This window comes from Phasianus colchicus, chromosome 17, assembly GCF_987193195.1.
Source record: "Phasianus colchicus chromosome 17, bPhaCol1.hap1.1, whole genome shotgun sequence".
Taxonomy (NCBI): domain Eukaryota; kingdom Metazoa; phylum Chordata; class Aves; order Galliformes; family Phasianidae; genus Phasianus; species Phasianus colchicus.
Window position 1 is genome coordinate 14300311 of NC_143452.1, and position 8808 is coordinate 14309118.

An 8808-nucleotide genomic window follows, 5' to 3' on the forward strand; every position below is an offset into this window, starting at 1 on the left:
TTTTTTTTTTATTCATGACGTTATGGGAACTTTGAGATCACAGCCTGAAGCAGTGATGGAGCATCTGGTGAGGGGTGGTGCAGCCCTGCAAGCACAGGTGGAAGCAATGCAGCTGTGGGACCAGGTGGGGCTGAGCCTGGCTCCACCCCTCCCTCACCTCATTTAAGGGCTGGCAGCCCCCAAGGCAGCGTCTTTTGCTGGAGACTGCCTGCTGTGGACTGTTGGGTGAGTGCTCTTTCCTGGAAAGAGGCAACTGATTTTTGTTCCCTGCTGTAGGGCTTTGATCTTTGCCCTCTGATCTGAGGGGATCCAAAGCTGGACTGGAGCAGCTATGTCTGCTATGCTTGTTCTTATTTTTCTTTTCAGTTCTTTGCTTAAGGGAGTGAAGGGGTTATCTCCCTTTCTCCGAACTGGTAATGGAGGGGCTGACATACATTCCTTTCTTTTGCTCTTGTCTCATTCCTGGAATGCTTCAGTCAGTCCCAAGGTAATGCTGGTTGGCTGACTGAGCATTGCAACTCTGGAAATGCCTGGAGCTAATGCGCTTTTCCGTAAAGGGATCCTGTGTTCTCCAGGTTTCCTCTGTAACTCTTCTTAAGTTCAATACCTTCTTGTGAAGTCTCTGTTCCCTCTTTCATGATTCTCATTGCCTAATCTCCAACCTGAGACTCCAAACTCGGTTTGTCTGCTACCACGTGGTCCCAATCCATTTCATGACGCGTACCCTCTGCATCCCCCTCCATGTTCCCTCTGTGACCTCGTGTCCCGCCTGTGTCTGTGTCCTCCCTGTGTCCTCTGCCCACGTCCCCTCTGTGTCTCCTGTGCCACGTACTAATTCCGCCCATGCTGAGTATTGTTTAAGGGCACGTATTTAAACTATGTTCCGTGTCTCTTTGGATCCCGTTCTGTTTTGCAGCACAATGGGGTTTAAGGGTTCTCGGGGCTCCTCTGGCTAGTGGTTTAAGCACTGTGAAATCTGTGCAGCGGATAATGAAATGCCGCGAATCCCTTGTTCGTGCATTGCTTGTATGCAGGTGGGTTTTGCGATGGGTGTAGGACGCTCACTTAAAGATGGAATGGGGGTCACAAGGGGCTCGCCTTGCTCCCTGGGCCCAATAAGCTTCCGTCCCAATAAGCTTCGTGGCTGGTAGTAGGGTGAGGTGCATGTATCGGGCTGGGACCTGAGCTTAAGAAAACCCCCGGCCCCAGTGGCCGTTTTCTTCATCCGCACGTAGTGTAATACAGTCTCCACTACTTGAGCGTACTGAACACGAGTATTCTGTTCCTGTCTTGTCTGGTTCTCTCCTAGACCTCCCTTACAGATTTGTCAGTAGTAACAGATGTCAGGGCAGTTCTCAGAGCACGCTGTGGCTGTCCACCCCAGGGTCCTAGGGTTCTTTCTGTTTTTATGGCAGACCTGGCTTCGTATTCATAGGAAACAAAGGATTGTCTTCAACTGGACCACTTCATCTGGATCGCCCCAGGTATCTCCATCCCAATTGTCAGGGGATGCTGTTAGTTTCCTAGTCTGTATGATAGCCAATCTCCCCACCCCTCTTCCTTCCATCCCCTGACCGCCATTCAATAGCTAGCTCTGCAGCTATGGGACCCACCAGTGTGATGAAGCAGTACCTCTGGTGTGCTGAATACTGGCGCTGGCACAGAGAGGCTCTATGGCTGATGTGAATCTTCCTGACTGGACTACTTGGTGAGTTTCCCCAGAGCTGTTGAGCACACAGGCTTCCCCACCTACCCTGATTGCTCACCAGGCCATCGATGTTCTTTGTGGACATGGCTTCAGGTATCATACCGGAGACTCCTTAGAGTCGGAAGCGACCATTTATGATGGTCTAGTCCAACTCGCCCACAATGAACAGGGACATTCACAGCTAGATCAGGTTGCCCTGCGTGTCACCTTGGAAGGGACAGGGCATCCACCACATCTCTGGGCAACCTGGTCCACTGTGCAGAGTCACAGAATGTCCCGGGTTGGAAGGGACCTCGAGGATCGTGAATCTCCAACCCCCCTGCTACGTGCAGGGCCATCAACCTCCCCATTTCATACTAGACCAGGCTGCCCAGGGCCCCATCCAACCTGGCCTTGAACACCTCCAGGGATGGACGGGGCATCCACAGCCTCTCTGGGCAGCTGTTCCAGCACCTCACCGCTCTCTCTGTAAAGAACTTCCCCCTGGCGTCCAACCTAAATCTTCCCTCCCCCAGCTTAAAATGTTTCCCCTTGTCCCTTGCTGTGAAAGATATTTTCCTGATATCTAACCTAAATTTTCCCTTCTTCTTTCCTTTAGCTCCCCTTTGGGTATCGAAAGGCTGTTACCAGGTCACCTCAGAGCCTTCACTTCTCCGGGCTGAACAGCCCCAGCTCTCTCAGCCTGTCCTCACAGGTGAGGCGTTTGATCCTTCGGTTCTTTTTTTTTTTTTTTTCTTGTGGCCATCCTCTGCATGTGCTCCAACGGGTCCATGTCTCTTCTGCGCTGAGGGCTCTTCATATGGACACAGTACTCCAGGTGAGGCCTCTTCAGCACAGAGCAGAGGGGCTGGATCACTTCTTTTCACCTGCTGACCGCACATCTTTTGGTGCAGACCAGGATGTGGCTGGTTTTCTGGGCTGGGAGGGCACTTTGCTGGCTCGTGTACAGCTTGGCATCCACCAGGTCTTTTGGGACAGGCCTAGGCTCAGCCCTTTCATCCCCCAGCATGTATTGGTAGTGGGGGGTTCTCTTGTCCCAGGTGCAAGACACTGCACCTGGATTTGTTGAAGCTGATGAGGTTTGTCTGTGCCCGCTGCTCAAGCCTGTCTAGGTCCCCCTGTCTGGCGTCCCGTCCCTCTGGCGTGTCACTGCTCCCCACAGCTTGGTGTTTCCAGCAAATTTTCTGAGGGTGCGCTCGATCCCGCTGGTGATGCCACTGATGAAGATACTGAAGAGTCTCAGCCCCAGCACGGACCCCTTTGAGATGCCATTCATCACCGATCGCCATCCAGACACGGAGCCATTGGCTCCTGGACTCGATCCTGCAGCCGGTTCTTTGTCCATTGAACAGTCCACTCACCGTATCCTTCCAATTTGGAAAGAAGGGTGTTGCGGGGTATTGTGTCAAAGGCCTTACTGAAGTCCAGGTAGATGATATCAGTGGTTCTTCACTTGGCTATTGATGCAGTGACACCATCACAGACAGCCAATGGATTGGTCAAGCAGGATTTACCCTTGGTCCTCTGGATGCTCCAACAGGTCCCTGTCTTTTCTGCACTAAGGACTCTACATCTGGACACGATCCCTAGATATGGGATTATGTAGAATATAGTCTCAGATAAGGGAAACCACTTTACTTCACAAGTCCTACAGGAGCTAATGAGAACTTTAGAAATGAAGTGGGAGTTCCATACTCGCCGGCACCCTCCTTCTTCAGGGAGAGTAGAATGAATCAATCAGATGCTGACAAAGCACTTGTCAAAATGGATTTTAGAGACCAAATGACCACGGACAAAGCGTTTACCTTTAGCCCTTCTCAAAATACAAACCGCTCCCAGAAAAGACTTGGGAGTATCACTGTACGAAGTGCTGTTTGGGGTGCTGTACTTGGGAGGGAGAGGTGAGATGCCCTCTCTTGAAACCAAGGATAAGTTTCTGAAGAACTATATACTCGGGTTGTCTGCTTCTCTGTTATCCCTCAAGGAACATGGACTGCTGTCTCGAGCTCCACCTCTGGAATTTCTAGTGCCCTCATTCCGTGCTGGCGGCTGGGTCCTAACACGCACGTGTAAGGAATCAAAGCTTCAGCCCGAGTGGGATGGACCATTTCAGGGGCTGCTGCTGTGGATGTCGTCTGCCTTGACTTCAGCAATGCTTTTGATACAGTCTCCCACGACATCCTGCTAATGAAGCTGAGAAAGTGTGGGATAGATGAGTGGATAATGAGGTGGGCTGAGAACTGGCTTACTGGCTGAGCTCAGGGGGCGGTGATCGGCGGTGCGGAGTGCGGGTGGAGAGCTGTGAGTGGCGGTGCTCCTTGGGGGTTGGTTCTGGGTCTGGTTGTGAAAGGTAGGTTGTGTTTTTGCAGTAGAAGCTTTTAGTGTTTTCGGTACGTAGTATTGACCTTCACTGAACTTATAACCCTCTTGTGAAATAGCTGTTTTCCTTCCACTAAGAAAGCTGTTGAACAGAGTAGAAAGTTAAAGACTGGGGGCGTTCTGACTGGGGTAGAAGTGAGCCAGGTGCAAAACAAGGCAAAGATGCGGGCTGGAGAAAGAGAGCCCAGCACAGGACAGAACGCATGTGCTCACTCTTGGAAATATGGCCCTCGTATCTCCATGGAGAAGTACAAAACATACGAAAGAACAACGGGTTGGTAATGGACCTTATATGGAAATGTATCATAGCAACAGCATCGGGGAGAGTGTAAGCCTGAGACGCTCAACCAATGAATGCCAGGAGCGCGTTACCTGCGTTGGGTTTGGAGTATAGAACGGAATGAATTTCGCTGACTGTTGCACAATCCCTCCCTCGCTAATAGGGGACATGAGCCTGTTATTGCAATGACGAATAAACTTTGCTGCTATCACTGAGATCCTGGCCTAACCTGAATTTTTTGGCTTTGAGTGTTTCTCACAGACGTGGTGTCAAAACCAAATGTGGTTAATCGTTTCAAGCCATGGCTTGGCTGCACGCATCTGCCCGCTTCGTACGAGGTTTTTCATTACCTCGGACGCTGGCTGCAAAAAATAGAGTAATAAAAATCTTGACAACATCAATTTGCTGGTTATTTGTTTATTGACAAGTACCCCTACGCGCTGAGCGCAGGTTTGGTGGGTTTGTCGAAGATTTCCTTCGTTGTCTTTGTCGTCTTCCCTTCCCTCCTCTCCCTTCTGTGTTTTTCCTCTGCCAGCAAAAGAGAGAACGGGCTGGCGATGGCTTGGTGCAGACCCACAGCAGTCCTAGCGGCGAAGTGATTTCCGCGGTCTCTGGTGCCACCGCGTGGCCGATCGGCAAAAGTGCGTCGCAGTTGTTTCCGCGATCTCTCGCGCCCCCTCGAGGCCAATCGGGGGAACTGCATCGAGGTTGTTTCAGCTGTCTCTGGTGCCCCCACGCGGTCAATCGGCAGAATTGCGGCAGCGTCGCTACGTCGCCGCAGGCAGCAGGGCGCGTGCGCGCAGGCACGCGGAAGTGGTGCTCGGTCCCCCGCGAAGTAGTGCGCATGCGCCACAAGCTTTCCAATCGCACACATTTCTTCGAAGCCCTGAGATGCAGGTGAGCAGTCAATACTTGGACCGCCGGCTCCGCGACACTTTTCTCTCTTCCGATCCAGAATGCTCCTCGTCTGTTTCCTCGGGCGGTTTTATGCCCCGGTCTGCTTCGAGAACGTACTGAACGCGCTGCAAACGACGGCGCGTGCGTTTTGCGGCCGTGAGGAAAGCGTGAGTATTGCGGCGTCGAGGCTGGCGCGCGCGCAGAGCACGTGGCACACGCGCATTGCGGGGCACAGCCAGGCGCATGCGCCGTGGCGGGCAGAGTCCGGCGCTTGCCCCGTTCGGAACAGAATCCAGTGCGTGCGTAGCGCTTTTTTTTTTCTTCTTCTTCTTTTTTTTTTTTAAACCACTGGCGCATGCGTCGTGCTTTCTCATGAATCGCGCGTCCGTACTCCGTGCTGTTGTCTCGAGAACCGCGCCTGCGTAGTGCGGTGCGGAGACTGCCGCGTGCGCGGTGCCTAGCTTGGCCCGTGTGCGTTGCTCTCGCGAGACTTGCTTTTCCGGGAACGCTGCGGTGCAGGGCTGGGGCTGGAGCCCCAAACGTCTGCTCCTCCGCCGCGGCGGCAAGCACGTTGGGTGCCACGAGGCGCTGAGGGGCAGCCGTGAGCCGACCCGGTCCGTTCCCGGGTGGGCTCGGGCATAAATCGGCGGAAATAGACGAGGGGCATCCTGGATTAGAAGGGGAAATTATCGCTGAGCCGGCGCTCCGAGAATCGGCTGCTTGCCCGTCCCCGCAGTGGTCTGTCGAAACAATTGCTATCTTTCAGTTGACGCGCGCGTGTTCGCTATTATCTGGAGGACTGATCACCATAGAGAGCGGCGGATTAGCGGCGCAGAGCGGCTAAAACGCCACTTCCGCGTTTCTACGCGCATGCGTTGTACAGCTTGCCGGCCTGAGCAGCGGGCAGCGGCAGTTCCGCGCATTGGCCACGAGGTGGCAGCAGAGACCGCGGGAAGAACTCCGGCGGCATTGCCGGGGACCCGCGGCGCAGGCCGTGGCGATCCGTTCCGCGTTGTGATGACGGGGGAAGAGCGCGAAGTTAGAAGCGGGGGGAAAAGACGAAGAAAACAAAGGGAAACTACTCCAGACCCCGGAAAGCTGTGCTAAGTGCTTATGAATATCTGTTTAAAAAGAAAACAGACTCGTTTTTGCCAGCATCCATTGCACTGTTTCTAAATATTCACATACCGAAATGTAACTGCCCGGCAAATTTAACGATAACGAAATAAAGCACTTTGGCAGAAAGCACAGGGCTATATTAACGTTTGCTCAGCCTCTGTCTTGTTCACATTTTAATGTGTTTTTTTCCAAGGTCTTTCTTCAACTCCAGGTTTCATTTTTGGCTTTTTATTCTTTTTAATGCCATAAAACGGGTAGTTTTAGGCCCTAGCAGGTCTACGCAGGCAGAGACAAAGTTGCAGTTCTGAGATTCTTGGGGACCGTTACATCATTTCCACAAAGATTAACAAAACCTGCAGTTCTCCACTTAAGTATACAGATGGAAAACATGAATTCAGCTGCATGGAAAGAATCGATGTGTCACAGCTGCCATCGGCAGGATGGCCAGAGAGTTGTGCAGGTCCACTGCTTGCTCAGCTGCACCTTTTTGTCTGCCCTTCTCTGGTCCTCCTGCAGCTGGACAGATAGCCCACAAGGGCACGGGGGACGCAGACCCCCCCGGCCAGCTGCAGCAGTCGCTTCTGCCAGTGCTCCCTTTCCTCCCGACCATTCCCATTTTGCAGGCTGGTGCCCTGTGTGGCAGAGGAGGAGAGAGCTGCGGGCAGAAGGAAAACAGGGTGCTGGGATTCCTCCAGCCCGCTGCCAGATGTCTTCTCTGGCATGTTGGGGGTGGGCAGAGGACTGTGGGAGCAGCTTCGAGGCTCTGGGCAGGAGGGAAGGCAGCAAAGATGCAGCTTCAGGCAGCGGACTCTGAGCTGGAGCGGTGCAGCCAGGCACGGCTGCACAGCTCACAGTCTGGACACACGGAAGAAGTTCGTCCAGCTGAGGGCTGCAGGGCTGTCCTTACCAAGCGCTCCCCCATGCTGCAGTTCTGCATGGGCACCGATTGCTCAAGCTCTTCCCACTGCAGGAGCTCAGAAGCGACAACAGCCCCGACCCCAAACCAGGCAGGTAATGACAACATACACACACAGATACACACCCGCTACAGAATCTGGCACTCTGCAGTCCTCCCAGAGCTTGTTGCTGCTTTTTAGGCTGCTCCACCGCTATTCTGTCCTTTTCCCTTCATTCCCCTATGTCTCGCCCCCTTCCTTCGCCCCGTGCCATCCCCATTCCTTTTTCAGGCTTCCTCCTCTCTTTCCTCACTTCCTTCCCCGTCCCTTCCCCCACAGGCAACGGCCTGTGTTCTGCTGCTGTTTCAGCTGACAATCCTGAAACCACACTTTTCAAAGACATTGGATCAGATCGCGTACTGTCACTGATTTAAAAAAGAAAACAACAAGTGCAGTATTATGTATGGATAACAAACTCCTACCTGCTTGAAAAACAGTAGCAGCTCCTCGTCCTGGAGTGTCACCATCACCCCCACGTTGGGCTGGCACTGCTCATCTGCCCCGCACTGCTGCTCAAACTCCTGGCACAGCCTGCCACCTCCTTGTGTCACCTCCACGTGCCACCTCCTCTTGCCTCTGTAGTTCTGACCCCACGCGTCAACCCCATGTCCCTCCGTGTCCCCCCATGTCCCTGTGTCCCCATGTGCCCTCTCATGTCCCCTCAAGTCCTCCCACGCCCCCTGCCCCGCTTTGCTCCATGCCGATGTTGCCGTCTTGAGGACAGGGACGGGGATGCCTGTGGGAGTGGAGTCCGGGGAGACGTTGCTGGCCATGCGCAGTGGGGTGACGGTGTCCTCGGGGCATGGCTGTGACAGTGGGGTGAGGGTAGCACCCCACAAGTGGGGATCATTGCCCCCAAAATGGGGCTTGTGCCCCCTGCATGTGGGCAAGTTGTACGGGGAGTGTGTTCTGGAGATGCTTTGTCTGTTCTCCAGATCTGCAGTGACTTCAGCAATCCCACGTCGTGCCGCAGCAGAAATGGGTCCTGCGGTACGTCAGCGATCTGTGACTCGAGGAGCGCAGGGGCTGCACGAAGTACGCACGCTGCAGCCTCCCTACTTCTTTGGGGTTTGGGATTGATGTTGGAGCCCAATGGCTACACGGTGCCTTACAGGCAGGTGCCAGCTTCACCCACTGAGGACACCAAATCGTAAAATATTTTCACGATGGTCTTTAATCGCTGCGTGAGTAGGTAATGCACATTTCTCACTGGGGAGCCATAAGCTGACCCTGACAGTTTGGCAAACAGCACTCGCTCCACTCACACCGTAATCGCAGCCTTTTCGCTGCACATGCGGCTTCTCAGCATCTTGCTGCATCAGTATGAAAATCTGTGCTCTCCTACCTATGAGAAATTTTATCAGTTGCCTTTGAGGACATCTGACTGGAATCAAAATATGTGGGCCATCCTTGCTCATTCAGTGATAAACTTCCCCTTGCCAGACAGGCAGACCTAATTCACTTTTTTT

At 53.4% G+C, this 8808-nt stretch overlaps 1 long non-coding RNA gene across 1 annotated transcript; it reads left to right on the forward strand.

The window, feature by feature from the left end:
• On the forward strand, positions 1–4950 carry LOC149915663 (uncharacterized). The gene is made up of 4 exons (XR_016471933.1): positions 1–1484; positions 1589–1708; positions 2307–2402; positions 2812–4950. It is a non-coding gene; the product is annotated as an uncharacterized LOC149915663 (long non-coding RNA).
• Positions 4951–8808: the final 3858 nt, after the last annotated feature.